General features: G+C 37.9%; 1 long non-coding RNA gene across 3 annotated transcripts in view; it reads left to right on the forward strand.

Moving 5' to 3' along the window:
- Positions 1-16,577, forward strand: part of LOC145521162 (uncharacterized) — a 483,033-nt gene that overhangs the window by 276,155 nt on the left and 190,301 nt on the right. The gene's annotated exons all lie outside the window — the stretch shown is intronic.

Below are 16,577 nucleotides of genomic sequence, written 5' to 3' on the forward strand. Positions count from 1 at the left end.
CCATCTGTTATATTGTCAGAATGACCTTCCTTGTTTCTTCTTCAGTTGTAGAAGTTTTTCCCTTGATTGAATTAAAAAAAAAGAATAAAGCAGCCTTCTGCCTTCTTTCATTTAAAGTGACTAAGGAATAACTTCAACTTCATATACATAGGTCGAGAATGGTTTTCCTCACAGCACATACCATACATTAATTGATACTTTAGGCTACCCAGGGCATCACATATGTTGTATTAAAAGCGATGAAAATGAAAGGTCATCATTGTGAAAAGACACAGAGTGAATGGATGCAGGAATAACTTTAAAAACATTTAAAATTTTTAAGAGATCAGAGTAGCCATATTTTTTAATGTCTACAAGATATTGTTTCCTTTTTAATAAGATTAAGTAGTTTGAAATCTTTTTAATACTGAACAATGTAAGAATTACTATTTTTAAAAATTCATTTCAATTGACTAAATACTTGTCTGCTTTATATTCTCAGTAGGTGTGATAATAGCCATAATTATTTAAAGTAGAAAGCAAAAACCTGTTAAATAGATGAGATGGTGTCACGTAAAAGTTTCTGATTAAGGATAAAATAGCATACATGAAAAAGCTTTTGCGATTTAAAATGTGTACATTTAACTTATGGGTATTATATGTATATAAGTTAGACTCAGTTTCAGAACATTTTTCTAATCATTCTTTTCCCCTGATGTTTTAAGACCACCTTGTAATAATTCTTCTTTGCAATGACCATATGTTCCTCCTTCTTCCTTTCATCTGCTTTTCTTCCTGTCTTTGGTATTATTTTTACCTTTTAAAACTATGAGTGTTTGTTCTCTGTGAATTGTTCTACTGCTTATGGGGTCTTTACTCTCTTACCCAACTAAGTATTATCACCAGTATCCTAAAGGATGATTTTAACTTCTTTGAGTAAGGTTGGCATGTTTAATTTAAAATTTTGTCTTTAAGATATCATTTTAAATAGGCATTTTGACTTCATTTGTGAATATCACTCAAGTGATGGGTACAGCTGGAGAAGGGGAGTATGTTTTGGTGATTTTGAACATCTCGAAAATTATATTACACATTATATGTTTAACAAAATACATTTTAGAGCTCGAAGAATAGAACTGATTTTTAGTAAAGCTGTGAAATTAGGACATCCTGGAAGTTCTGGCAATGCCAAAGAATGCTCAAACTACTGCAGAATTGCACTCATCTCACACGCTAGTAAAGTAATGCTCAAAATTCTTCAAGCCAGGCTTCAACAATATGTGAACCGTGAACTTCCAGATGTTCAAGCCGGTTTTAGAAAAGGCAGAGGAACCAGAGATCAAATTGCCAACATCCACTGGATCATCGAAAAAGCAAGAGAGTTCCAGAAAAACATCTATTTCTGCTTTACTGACTATGCCAAAGCCTTTGACTGTGTGGATCACAACAAACTATGGAAAATTCTGAAAGAGATGGGAATACCAGATCACCTGACCTGTCTCTTGAGAAACCTGTATGCAGGTCAGGAAGCAACAGTTAAAACTGGACATGGAACAACAGACTGGTTCCAAATAGGCAAAGGAATACATCAAGGCTGTATAATGTCACCCTGCTTATTTAACTTATATGCAGAGTACATCATGCGAAATGCCAGACTGGATGAAGCACAAGCTGGAATCAGGATTGCCGGGAGAAACATCAATAACCTCAGATATGCAGATGACACCACCCTTATGGCAGAAAGTGAAGAAGAACTAAAGAGCCTCTCGATGAAAGTGAAAGAGGAGAGTGAAAAAGTTGGCTTAAAGCTCAACATTCAGAAAACAAAGATCATGGCATCCGATCCCATCACTTCATGGCTGATAGATGGAGAAACAAAGGAAACAGTGTCAGACTTTATTTTCTTGGGCTCCAAGATCACTTCAGATGGTGACTGCAGCCATGAAATTAAAAGATGCTTACTTTTTGGAAGGAAAGTTATGACCATCCTAGACAGAATATTAAAAAGCAGAGACATTACTTTGCCAACAAAGGTCCATCTCATCAAGCCTATGGTTTTTCCAGTAGTCATATATGAATGTGAGAGTTGGACTATAAGGAAAGCTGAGCACCAAAGAATTAATGCTTTTGAACTGTGGTGTTGGAGAAGACTCTCGAGAGTCCCTTGGATTTTTAGCAAGTAGATTCAATCAGTCCATCATAAAGGAACTCTGTCCTGAATTTTCTTTGGAAGGACTGATATTGAAGCTGAAACTCCAATACTTTGCCACCTGATGCGAAGAGCTGACTCACTGAAAAAGACCCTGATGCTGGGAAAGATTGAAGGCAGGAGGAGAAGGGGACAACAGAGGATGAGATGGTTGAATGGCATCACCAACTCAATGGACATGAGTTTGAGTAAACTCTGGGAGTTGGTGATGGACAGGGAGGCCTGGCATGCTGCAGTGCTTTGGAGTCGCAAAGATTGGGCACGACTGAGTGACTGAACGGTACTGAACTGGAAGGTCTGGATATCAGAGGCAATTCTAGAGGCTCTGGTTTTTTTGTAACACATAGATAGTATTCACAGTGATTTTGTGTATGGTACAAACTCAGTTCTTATTACCTATCTCCCTCATTTAGGCTTGATCTTTGATCTAACTTGTAGTGGAATTAAAGATGAGAGTGCTGTCTGACTCATGTAGGAGAGTTAGTAAGGAACAACAAAGGAAATTAAATAGACATTGATTTTCATGTCAGCTCTTTGCTAACATTGTGACTATCCTACTAAATTGAGTAGTTTTATTTGTGAAGAGCTGTTGCAGTGACATTCTTTCATGCATTCTTCTAGTTGTTTATTAATGTAAAATATTTACTGTGGACTTACTATACGTCCACAATAAACTTATTGTGGACTTACTATAAATAAATCACCGTTCAAGGTGCTAGGAATACAGTACTGAAAAGGGGGACATGGTCTGACAGGACTATCCTTATTCTTGCTCCTTTGGGTTTAGATCATGAGGGCTAGGGAGATGATGAGGATTAAATTGTTACAGGGGGTCATTTTTATCCAAAACTGTGACAAATTGTATGGAACCACCCATTTAGTATGTTTGATTTATTTCACAATTTTCGTAATTATTATATTAAATTTACTTTTTTCTTGTCTGGCTACATTGTCAACCACAGATTCCTGAAACTTCAAAATAAATGTACTACAATTTAAAATTTTAATATATTATATGGAATCACATTTGAGATCATTTCTATTATATTTAGTTTATAGAGAAGAAATTGTTTTTCATTGCTGGAAAATTTACAAACAATGATGACTAAAGCGTTCGGGCAGTGGATAAAGAAAATTACTTGAATTTGTTGATGCATTTAGAATCTACTATAAGATTGCATTTTAATGATTTTTAGTTTCCCTTGAAAACTATTTTTTTTGATATTGAGTTTTAAAAAAAATTTATTTATTTATTTTAATTGGAGGCTAATTACTTTACAATATTTTAGTGTGTTTTGCCATATGTTGATATTAATCAGCCATGGTTGGACATGTGTTCCCCATCCTGAACCTCTCTCCCACCTCCTTCCCCATCCCATCCCTCAGGGTCATCCCAGTGCACCAGCCCTGAGTACCTTGTGTCATGCATCAAACCTGGACTGGCAATCTGTTTCACATATGATAATATACATGTTTCAATGCTATTCTCTCAAATCATCCCACCCTTGCCTTCTCCCCCAGAGTCCAAAAGACTGTTTTATACATCTGTGTCTCTTTTGCTGTCTTGCATATAGGGTCATCGTTACTATCTTTCTAAATTCCATATATGTGTGTTAGTATACTGTATTGGTGTTTTTCATTCTGACTCACTTCACTCTGTATAACAGGCTCCAGTTTCATCCACCTCATTAGAACTGATTCAAATGTATTCTTATTAATGGCTGAGTAATATCTCATTGTGTATATGTACCACTGCTTTCTTATCCATTCATCTGCCGATGGGCATCTAGCTATTGGACATCTATATGGACATCTAGGACATCCTGGCTATTATAAACAGTGCTGTGGTGAACATTGGGGTACATATGTCTCTTTCCATTCTGGTTTCCTCGGTGTGTATGCCCAGCAGGGGATTGCTGGGTCATATGGCAGTTCTATTTCCAGTTTTTTGAGGAATCTCCACACTGTTCTCCATAGTGGCTGTACTAGTTTGCATTCCCACCAACAGTGTAAGAGGGTTCCCTTTTATCCACACCCCCTCCAGCATTTATTGTTTGTAGGCTTTTGGATAGCAGCCATTCTGACTCGTGTGAGATGGTACCTCATTGTGGTTTTGATTTGCATTTCTCTGGTAATGAGTGATATTGAGCATCTTTTCATGTGTTTGTTAGCCATCTGTATGTCTTCTTTGGGGAAATGTCTGTTTAGTTCTTCGGCACATTTTTTAATTGGGTCATTTATTTTTCTGGCATTGAGCTGCAGGCGTTGCTTGTATATTTTTGGAATTAATTCTTTGTCCGCTGCTTTGTTTGTTATTATTTTCTCCCCATTCTGAAGGCTGTCTTTTCACCTTGTTTATAGTCTCCTTCATGGGGCAAAAGCTTTTAAGTTTAATTAGGTCCCATTTGTTTATTTTTGGTTTTATTTCCAATATTCTGGGAGGTGGGTCATAGAGGATCCTGCTGTGGTTCATGCCAGAGAGAGTTTTGCCTATGTTTTCCTCTAGGAGTTTTATAGTTTCTGGTCTTACGTTTAGATCTTTAATCCATTTTGAGTTTATTTTTGTGTATGGTGTTAGAAAGTGTTCATTCTTTTACAAGTGGTTGACCAGTTTTCCCAGAACCACTTGTTAAAGAGATTGCCTTTTTTCCATTGTATATTTTTGCTTCCTTTGTCGAAGATTAGGTGTCCATAGGTGCGTGGATTTATCTCTGGGCTATCTATTTTGTTCCATTGATCTATATTTCTGTCTTTGTGCCAGTATCATACTGTCTTGATGACTTTAGCTTTGGAGTAGAGCCTGAAGTCAGGCAGGTTGATTCCTCCAGGTCCATTCTTCCTTCTCAAGATTGCTTTGGCTTTTGAGGTTTTTCATATTTCCATACAAATTGTGAAATTATTTGTTCTAGTTCTGTGAAAAATACCGTTGGTAGCTTGATAGGGATTGCATTGAATCTATAGATTGCTTTAGGAGGTATACTACCTAAAGTGAAAATTCACTATATTGATTCTTCTGATCCATGAACATGGTATATTTCTCCATCTATTTGTGTCCTCTTTGACTTGTTTCACCAGTGTTTTATAGTTTTCTATATATAGGCCTTTTGTCTATTTAGGTAGATTTATTCCTAAATATTTTATTCTTTTCGTTGCAATGGTGAATGGAATTGTTTCCTTAATTTTTCTTTCTGTTTTCTCATTGTTAGTGTATAGGAATGCAAGGGATTTCTGTGTGTTAATTTTATATCCTGCAACTTTACTATATTCATTGATTAGCTCTAGTAATTTTCTGGTGGAGTATTTAGGGTTTTCTATGTAGAGGATCATGTCATCTGCAAACAGTGAGAGTTTTACTACTTCTTTTCAAATCCGAATTCCTTTTATTTCTTTTTCTGCTCTGATTGCTGTGGCTAAAACTTCCAAAACTATATTGAATAGTAGTGGTAAGAGTGGGCACCCTTGTCTTGTTCCTGACTTTAGGGGAAATGCGTTCAATTTTTCACCATTGAGGATAATGTTTGCTGTGGGTTTGTCTTATATAGCTTTTATTATGTTGAGGTATGTTTCTTCTATTCCTGCTTTCTGGAGGGTTTTTAATCGTAAATGGATGTTGAATTTTGTCAAATGCTTTTTCTGCATCTATTGAGATAATCGTGGCTTTTATCTTTCAATTTGTTTATGTGGTGTATTACATTGATTGATTTGCAGATATTGAAGAATCCTTGCATCCCTGGGATAAAGCCCACTTGGTCATGATGTATGATCTTTTAAATATGTTGTTGGATTCTGTTTGCTAGGATTTTGTTAAGAATTTTTGCTTCTATGTTCATCAGTGACATTGGCCTGTATTTTTCTTTTTTTGTGGCATCTTTGTCTGGTAGTGGACATGAGTTTGGGTAACCTCTGGGAGTTGATGATGGACAAGGAGGCCTGGCGTGCTGAGGTTCATGAGGTCGCAAAGAGTCGGACACGACTATGCAACTGAACTGAACTGTCTGGTTTTGGTGTTAGGGTGATGGTGGCCTCATAGAATGAGTTTGGAAGTTTACCTTCCTCTGCAATTTTCTGGAAGAGTTTGAGTAGAATAGGTGTTAGCTCTTCTCTAAATTTTTGGTAGAATTCAGCTGTGAAGCCGTCTAGCCCTGGGCTTTTGTTTGCTGCAAGATTTCTGATTACAGTTTTGATTTCTGTGCTTGTGATGGGTCTGTTAAGATTTTCTATTTCTTCCTGGTTCAGTTTTGGAAAGTTTTACTTTTGTAAGAATTTGTCCATTTCTTCCAAGTTGTCCATTTTATTGGCATATAGTTGCTGATAGTAGTCTCTTATGATCCTTTGTATTTCTGTGTTGTCTGTTGTGATTTCTCCATTTTCATTTCTAATTTTATTATTTGATTCTTCTCTCTTTGTTTTTTGATGAGTCTGGCTAATGGTTTGTCAATTTTATTTATCTTCTCAAAGAACCAGCTTTTAGTTTTGTTGATTTTTGCTATGGTCTCTTTTGTTTCTTTTGCATTTATTTCTGCCCTAATTTTTAAGATTTCTTCCCTTCTACTAGTTCTGGGGTTCTTCATTTCTTCCTTTTCTAATTGCTTAAGTATAGAGTTAGGTTATTTATTTGACTTTTTTCTTGTTTCTTGAGGTAAGCCTGTGTTGCTATGAACCTTCCCCTTAGCATTGCTTTTACAGTGTCCCATAGGTTTTGGGTTGTTGTGTTTTCATTTACATTCGTTTCTATGCATATTTTGATTTCTTCTATGATTTGTTGGTTTTTCAGAAGCATGTTGTTTAGCCTCCATATGTTGGAATTTTTAATATGTTTTTTTCCTGTAATTGACATCTAATCATACTGCATTGTGATCAGAAAAGTTGCTTGGAATGATTTCAAGTTTTTTGAATTTACCAAGACTAGATTTATGGCCCAGGATGTGATCTATCCTGAAGAAGGTTCCGTGTGCACTTGAGAAAAAGGTGAAATTCATTGTTTTGGGGTGAAATGTCCTATAGATGTCAATTAGATCTAAATGGTCCATTGTATCACTTAAAGTTTGTGTTTCCTTGCTAATTTTTTTGTTAATTCATCTATCCATAGGTGTGAGTGGGATATTAAAGTCTCCCGCTATTATTGTGTTATTGTTAATTTCCCCTTTCTTACTTGTTAGCATTTGTCTTACATATTGCAGTGCTCCTATGTTGGGTGCATATATGTTTATAATTGTTATATCTTCTTCTTGAAGTGATCCTTTGATCATTATGTAGTGTCCTTCTTTGTCTCTTTTCACAGCCTTTATTTCAAAGTCTATTTTATCTGATATGAGTATTGCTACTCCTGCTTTCTTTTGGTCCCCATTTGGGTGAAATATCTTTTTCCAGCCCTTCACTTTCAGTCTGTATGTGTCCCTTGTTTTGAGGTGGGTCTCTCGTAGACAGCATATATAGGGGTCTTGTTTTTGTATCCATCCAGCCAGGCTTTGTCTTTTGGTTGGGGCATTCAACCCATTTACATTTAAGGTAATTATTGATAAATATGATCCCGTTGCTATTTACTTTGTTGTTTTGAATTCAAGTTTCTACACCTTTTCTATGTTTCCTGTCTAGAGAAGATCCTTTAGCATTTGTTGAAGAGCTGGTTTGGTGGTGTTGAGTTCTCTCAGCTTTTGCTTGTCTGTAAAGCTTTTGATTTCTCCTTCATATTTGAATGAGATCCTTGCTGGGTACAGTAATCTGGGTTGTAGGTTTTTGTTTCATCAGTTTAAGTATGTCCTGCCAATCCCTTCTGGCCTGAAGAGTTTCTATTGAAAGATCAGTTGTTATCCTTATGGGAATCCCCTTGTGTGTTATTTGTTGTTTTTCCCTTGCTGCTTTTAATATTTGTTCTTTGTGTTTGATCTTTGCTAATTTGATTAATATGTGTCTTAGGGTGTTTTACCTTGGGTTTATGCTATTTGGGACTCTCTGGGTTTCTTGGACTTGGGTGACTATTTCCTTCCCCATTTTAGGGAAGTTTTCAACTATTATCTCCTCAAGTATTTTCTCATGGCCTTTCTTTTTGTCTTCTTCTGGGACACCTATGATTCAAATGTTGGAGCATTTGACATTGTTCCAGAGGTCTCTGAGATTGTCCTCATTTCTTTTAATTCTTTTTTCTTTTTTCCCTTTGCTTCATTTATTTCCACCATTCTATCTTCTACCTCACTTACCCTATCTTCTGCCTCAGTTATTCTACTGTTGGTTCCCTCCAGAGTGTTTTTCATCTCATTTATTGCATTATTCATTATTGATTGACTCTTTTTTATTTCTTCTAGGTCCTTGTTAAACATTTCTTGCAACTTCTCAATCCTTGTCTCCAGGCTATTTATCTGTAACTCCATTTTGTTTTCAAGATTTTGGATCATTTTTACTATCATTATTCTAAATTCTTTTTCAGGTAGACTCCCTATCTTCTCTTTTGTTTGGTTTGGTGGGCATTTATCATGTTCCTTTATCTTCTGAGTATTTCTCTGCCTTTTCATCTTGTTTAAATTACTGTGTTTTGGGTGGCCTTTCTCTATGCTAGAAGTTTGTGGTTCCTCTTTATTGTAGAGGTTCCTCCCTGTGGGTGGGGTTGGATGAGTAGCTTGTCAAGGTTTCCTGGTTAGGGAAGCTTGCGTTGGTGTTCTGGTGGGTGGAGCTAGATTTCTTCTCTCTGTAGTGCAATGAAGTGTCTGGTAGTGAGTTTTGAGATTTCTATGGGTTTGGTGTGACTTTGGGCAGCCTGTATATTAAAGCTCAGGGCTATGTTCCTGCATTACTGGAGTATTTGCATGATATGTCTTGCTCTGGAACTTGTTGGATCTTGGATGGAGCTTGGTTTCAGTGTAGGTATGGAGGCTTTTGGATGAGCTCTTATCAATAATTAATGTTTCCTGGAATCAGGATTTCTCTGTTGTTCTCAGGTTTTGGACTTAAGCCTCCTCCCTCTGGTTTTCAGTCCTATTCTTACAATAGCCTCAAGACTTCTCCATCCATACAGCACCGATGATAAAACATCTAGGTTAATGGAGAAAAAATTCTCCACAATGAGGGACACATAGAAATGTTCGCTGAGTTACATGGAGAAGAGAAGAGGGAGGAGGGAAATAGAGGTGACCAGGAGGAGAAGTGGGGGAATCAAAAGGGGAGAGAACAGTCTAGCCAGTAATCAATCCCTATGTGCTCTCCACAGCCTGGAACACCCAGAGAGGTTCACAGAGTTACATAGAGAAGAGAAGAGGGAGGAAGGAGATAGAGGTGACCAGGAGGAGAAGAGGGGATGTCAAAAGGAAAGAGACAGATCTAGCCAGTAATCAGTTCCCTAAGTGGTCTCCACAGCCCGGAATACCCAAAGAGATTCATAGAGTTGGGTAGAGAAGAGAAGGGGGAGGGAGGAGATAGAGGTGACCTAGGGGAGAAAAGGGAGAATCAAAAGGGGGAGAGGGTAATCAAGCCAGTAATCACACTCCTAAGTAAAAATGGGTACTGAAGATTGGATTCTTTTTTTTTTTCTGAAGATTGGATTCTTAAAGGTACAAAATTGATAACAAATACCAAAAAGCAAAGGTTAAAAATCTAGAGTAGAGTTTAGACTCTGAAAAATACAATATTAAAAACAAAAACAAAAACAAAACAAAATCATAAATATTATAAAAATATATATATGAAGTTTACTTTAAAAATAGGGTCTTTTTTTGCAAGGTAATAGTAGGTTATAAAAATGAAAATTAAAGGAATAATAGAGGACTTAGAAATAAGAAATGAAAAATAAAAATACTTAAAAAACTGATAATAGTTAAAATATATCTAGGAATTTCTCTGGAGCTGTTGTAGGCAGTGTGGGGTCAGTTCAGTTTCAGATAGTTCCTTGTTCCAGCTTATACTTCTCAAGATCTCTAGGCCCCTTCCAGTGTAGTCAGTGCTAACTACAGGGTTTTAATCTGTTGCACCTGTCACTTCCAAAGCGGTTCCCTCTGTTTATTTTGGCTTATTCTGTTTGCTGGTCTCTTCAGTGTCTAATTTTCGCCCTGACACAAGGCGGTGAAGGTGGTCATTTATTTAGGCTCACTTATTCAGTCGTGCTGTGGGGAGAGAGGAACACTGCAAACAAATATCACTGGTGTGTGTGGGGAGTGCTCTCAGTGTCTCAGCCACACTGGGTTTGCCCCCGCTCATGGCGTGTGTGTTTTCCCAGCCTACACTGCTTAGGCTCCAGGTTGCTCTACAGGGGAACTGTCTAAAGTAGGCCTTGGGTTGCATGCACTTCCCAGGTCTAAGCTGCCCAGGGTCAGGTTCTCAGGTACTCCACAAAGGCGCAGACTCGGTTGGGCCTGCGTTTTGTGCCCTTCCCAGGTCCGGGCAGCACAGGCGACCAGGGGCTTGGCAAGCACACTCTCCTTAGGTGCAGTGAGTCTTATCACCTCCCCCGTCCCAGCTCCTCGGTTTCCCCGGGTGTGCCGTCTCAGGTGAGCTGTGTGTCTCTTCCAGGGAGCTGATCTCTGGCTGCAACCCTCCTGGCAGATGTTATCCGTCCAGGACCCCAGGAAGACTTGGTTGGCGAGTGGGAGCCTGCTCGCAGTTTGGTGGAGGATGCCATCTCTGGGGCTGAGTTTGCACCTTTCTGGCTCTAGCTGCCACCCGCCTGCCTCCCTGCCTCCAGCGAGGGATGGGCCAGTCTGCTCGCTGGCTAGCTCTTCTCTGGTATTTGCTCAGTCCTTTGTTCTGTGAACAGGCCAGCAGTGCCTTAGGTCAGGGCTTTTCGCAGGAAAGTTCTCTCTCTTTTTTTCTCTCTCTGGCTATCCCACAGTTTGGGTTGCTATCTCACGTTAGCTCCCTCAGACTGCCCTCAGGGCATTCAGTCCTGATCCTTACCCTAAGCAATGCGACCCACCCCTCCCTGTTCAGCCCCCGCTTGCTGGTGGCGGGTGCGAGCATCTGGGCTACTTCTCTGCTGGGAATTGCTGTTAGGCATGTGATCTGTGGGTTTTATTTATTTATTTTTCCTCCCAGCTATGTTGCCCTCTGAGATTCCAAAACTCCCCATAGACTGGCCGGTGAGAAGGTTTCCTGGTGTTTGGAAACGTCTCCTCTTTTATGACTCCCTTCCCAGGACGGATCTCCGTCGCTAACTCTTTTGTCTCTCTTTTTATCTTCTATATTTTTTCCTACCTCCTTTCGAAGACAGTGGGCTACCTTTCTGGGTGCCTGGTGCCCTCTGCCAGTGTTCAGAAGTTGTTTTGTGGAATTTGCTCAGCGTTCAAATGTTCTTTCGATAAATTTGTGGGGGAGAAAGTGGTCTCCCCATCCTATTCCTCCACCATCTTAGGACTGCTGTTTCCCTCAAAAACTTTAATAATTCATTTATCTATTTGTAATTTTCCCAGCTTTATTGAGAACTAGCTTACATTTGGAGAAGGCAATGGCACCCCACTCCAGTACTCTTGCCTGGAAAATCCCATGGACGGAGGAGCCAGGTAGGCTGCAGTCCATGGGGTCACTAGGAGTCGGACACGACTGAATGACTTCACTTTCACTTTTCCCTTTCATGCACTGGAGAAGGAAATGGCAACCCACTCCAGTATTCTTGCCTAGAGAATCCCAGGGATGGTGGAGCCTGGTGGGCTGCCATCTATGGGGTCGCACAGAGTCAGACACGACTAAAGTGACTTAGCAGCAGCAGCAGCAGCTTACCTATGAAATTGTGGAAGTTTAAAGTATACAGCATGTGAGTTTGTTACAAATGTATTGCAATATGATTACCACTGCAAGGTTAGCTAACACTGCCATTGTCACATGATTACTATTTCTTTTTTATGTGAAAACATTTAAGATCTATTCTTTTAGCAACTTTCAAGTATATAATACAATATTATTGACTATAATCACAATATTGTGCATTCGATCCCCAGAACATATTCAGTTTCTAACTGGAAGTTTGTAGTCTTTGGCCAACATCTCCCCATTTCCTTTACCTTGACCCACCCCTCCAACCCCTAGCAACTACCACTTAACTTTGTTTCTACAGTTCAGCTCTTTTATTCCACATACAACTGATATTATACAGTACTTATTTTTTTTCTCTCTGACTTATTTCATGTAACATAATGCCCTCAAGGTCTATCCATGTTGTCTCAAATGACAGGATTTCCTTCTTTCTCATGGCTGAAAAAGATTTCATTATATATGTATCTATACACCACGTTTTCTTCATTCTTTCAGCCATTGATGGACACTTAGGTGATTTCCATACCTTGGATATTGTGAATAATGCTGCAGTGAACATGGGAGTGCAAACATCTCTTCAAGATCCTGTTTTCATTTCCTTGAGATATATACCCAGTAGAGGAATTGCTGGATCATGTGGTAGTTCTATTTTTAGTACCAGCTACTTCACAGAACCATCTCAGTGAATCTTAGAAATAGGACTCCAGTGAAAATGAAATAATATCTTGGGGATAGGATTTGGAATTATACTCTACTATTTAGTAAACATTTTAGATATCTTCCTTATCACTACTCAATTTTTGAACAAGAGCATTATCAATGCCATTGAATGTATCTATTTGTTACTAATGTGACTTCCTTACTTCCCTCTCAGAGGTAACTGCTCTCCTGAACTGTGTGTATATCATGTCTTTCCTATTTAAAAAAGTTTTTCTACATATATATATTTCCCCAAATAAGATATTATTCAGTTTTCTTGTTCTGAATTTTGTAAATATTGTATAACACTACATGCATTTATCTTTGACTTATCATTTTCACTGTGCCCTATTTCTAGATGCACTAAATGGAAATGTGAAGTAACTCATTCTCTTTCATAGTGCTTTGCAATGCCACTTCATAAATCATATCTGCATGTATCTAGGAGTCTGTTTCTGGGCTGTCTCATCTGTTCCATTGGGTCAAATTTTCTTTTGAAATTTCCTATACCAATACCACATTGTTGTAATTGTCCTTTACAATAGTACTGATGTCTAATAAGAGAAAGTTCCCATTTTGTGCTTCATTCTCAGGAGTATCTTGGCAGTTCTTGAGCTTTCATCTGTAAAATTTTTAGAATCAGTTTTTCAAGTTACTTGAGAAATGTTGGAACTTGATTAAAACTGTAATCACTCCAAAAATAATGTGGGTAAAAATTGGTGCTTTATAAAATTCAGTCTTCTTTGTACCAGTCATCATTCAATCAAAAAATGGAACAAGCAGGAAATATTTATTGAGAGATTTATTGCAAGGAATAGACTTACACCATTCTAGGGCTGGCTGGGTAAGTCCAAATCTCTAAGGCAGCCAGTGAGGAAGGGCAGGCAGGGATTCTTGGATGCACCAAAGCTGCTGTCCATTGAGAGAATTTCTTCTTCTTCAGGGAACTCTCAGCTTTGTTCTAAGTCCTTTCAACTGATGGAATCAGACCCATCCAGATTATTTTGGTTAATCTCCCTTACTTAAAGTTAATGAATTACAGACCTTGGAAATTACCTTCACAGCAACATCTAGATTAGTGTTTGATTGAATAACTGAGGATTGCAGACTAGTCATTTTGATACATAAAACTGACCATCACACTTGTCACAAACATGGTGAATTTCTCCATTTATTTATATTTATTTTTCCATATCTACTGCCCTTTTCTAAACTAAATTTATCTTTCCAAGTTGTTTTTAAATTTTTAAGTACTTCTTATTTTAATGATTGCATTTTCTTATTTACTGGTTTATTTTTGGCTGCCCTGGGTCTTGGCTGCTGTGCACAGGCTTTCTCTAGTAGTGGTGAGTGGTGGCTTCTCTTGTTTCAGAGCATGAGCTCTAGGTGCATGGACTTCAGTGCTTATGGCACGCAGGCTTTGTTGTTCTGTGGCATATGGAATCTTCCTGAATCAGAGATTAAAGCTGTGTTCCCTGAGTTAGCAGGTGTATTGTTAACCGCTGGACCACCAGGAAAGTCTTTGTACAAGCCTTTTTAAAAATTTACATTTTTTAACAGTAACATCTCTTCGTGTAGAGAAGTGTAATTGATTTTTCTATATGGGTCTTCTATTTATCTAACTTGTTAAATTCTCTTATTATTTCTAGTAATTTTGGGGAGATCTTTTTGGGTATTTTATGTGTATGATTATATAACTTGTGAGAATAGCAATTTTATAGCTATTCTTCCTATTCAGTGCTCATGTTTTTTAAAATCAATTTTTAAACTATGTATGATAAAATTTATTCTTTGCAGTACACAGTTCTGTGTCTTTTGGCTAATGCATGAAGTCACATTTCTACCACTACAGTCAAAATTAAGAACAGTTTCATCAGCTCCCTAAATTTCTCTGTGCCATGGTTCTGTAATCATTTTTCCTCTTTTTCACAAACCCTGGAAACCACTGGTCTGTTATTCATACCTAAATTTTGCCTTTTCAAGAATGTTGCACAAATGGGATCACATTGTGTGTGAATAGAAGTTATGTTTCTCTTAGAAGAATATCTGTGAGGGTATGTTTACCTTTATAGGAAGGTATAGGAAGCAGTCAAACATGCTCCCCAGAGTTCCAGTTATGTTTCACCTGTGTTAGCACTTGGTATTCTAAGTTTTAAAATTTATATCCTCATTCTTGACGTTTGAAAGTTTAACGTGTTCTGGATACAAGTCTTTTGTATCCAGATCCAAATAATTTGCAAATATTTTCTTCCAGTTCAAGGTTTTTCTTTCTTAACAGTGTGTTTGCAGAGCAAAATGTTTAAAATTTTCATAATGTTTACATTACTAATATTTTCTCTTTTGTTTCTTGCTTTTGGAGTAAAATCTAAGAAATCTTTGCCTAACTCAGTGTCACAAAGATTTTCTCCTGTTTTCTTCTAAATGCTTTATTGATTTACACTTTATATTTATATCTATGATATATTTTGGATTAATATTTCATACCAAATGTAAAAATATAGACTCAAATGTATTTTTTATATGTAGCTATGCACCTAATTGTTCCAGGATTGCATGTGTTTGTGTGTGTGGGCTTGCATGCATGTGTCTGTGTTTGAGAATAAATGATGAGCATGCTTGTTTCTATTAGCCAAATGGAATTTGATTCTTTTTGGTCAGGAGTTAAAAAACAGAACCTATATGTTTTATCCACCTCACAATGGAAATTTAGCAGCTCAAACACACGGGCCATAAATTCCTCTGTTAAAATAGTGTAAGGGCATACGTCTCTGATGCCCTGGCTCTTTCTGGGGAGAAGCAACAGAAGGAAATTTTATATTGAAGTAGCATAATTTTCTATTTTGTATTACCTTTTAGTAGATTGTGTGACTCTAGAATAGTTAATTATTTTAGCAAAATTTCTAGGAAAAAAAAGGTTTTTTTCTGCATATTGATCAGATGAGGCTGTCAGGTGAAGGGATCAGAGATGTAGAGTTCTTTTTTCCCTGACAGGGTGTTAGAATAAGGAAGCTCTGTGGACTGACTGCTGGATTCTACCTATGGTTTAGAGTCACACTGCACGTAAATCAGGTTTATCAATTTCCCTAAGCCTGCATCCACAGGCAAAACCTTTTCTTCTAATGTGTTTAGTGATAATTCTTTGCGTCTAGACAGTGTCACATAGTGAAGAAGAGTTATGTTACTAAGGTTCTGTTGAATTGTAGCACAGAACTTAGTGTTTTACATGTTTCTTAATTCAATTTAGCTTCACATCAGTCTGGTGGGTATGAGTATCCCATTTCCATAGTAGAGGAAACTGAAACTTAAGAGAATGAAGGGCTTGTTCACAATCACACACCTGGAAAACAAAGGAGCCAGGTATCAAACACTATAATTATGCTTTCAAAGTCTGGAGTGAAAGCCAAGAATAATTCGACCCTGTAAATCTTAAAGTCCCTTTTTCTTAACAACATTTTCATTGTTGCTGAGAAATGATCTTTTCTTGCTTTAGCGAGCTTGTTGCTTAGTCCAGAGTCCCCAGGATTGAAGTCCTTTGGCTACAGTGTTCTGGTTGGCCTGGGTGAAAGTGAACTCTTCTTTGTCCTGTTCTGGTCTGTTCTAACCATTAGAGCTGTGCTAGGCCACGGAGCCATATAGCCTTGGCACTGAAGGAATTAAAGAAAAGTAATGAACTCTCTGTCTCCATTGTAAGGAAGGAAAGGAATGGCCAAGCTGACTCCATCTTGAAAAAGACGGAAACTCCATCTTGCACTTTCAGTGAGCTTTGGACTATGTGCCTGGTAGCCATGGGGATAACGTACCCACAGCCGAACTGGACTCCTGGACTGATAAACACCAGATTCCATACCAAGATTTCCCATCGCCAAAAAGAATGTAATAATCTCCTATGTAGTTAAACACCTTTGTAATCTTTATGGCACCCATTGGTGTAGGCTACAATGTATAACCAGGTGACCCT

This window comes from Giraffa tippelskirchi, chromosome 9 (genome assembly GCF_054371585.1).
Source record: "Giraffa tippelskirchi isolate mGirTip1 chromosome 9, T2T-mGirTip1v1.2.pri, whole genome shotgun sequence".
Taxonomy (NCBI): Eukaryota; Metazoa; Chordata; class Mammalia; order Artiodactyla; family Giraffidae; genus Giraffa; species Giraffa tippelskirchi.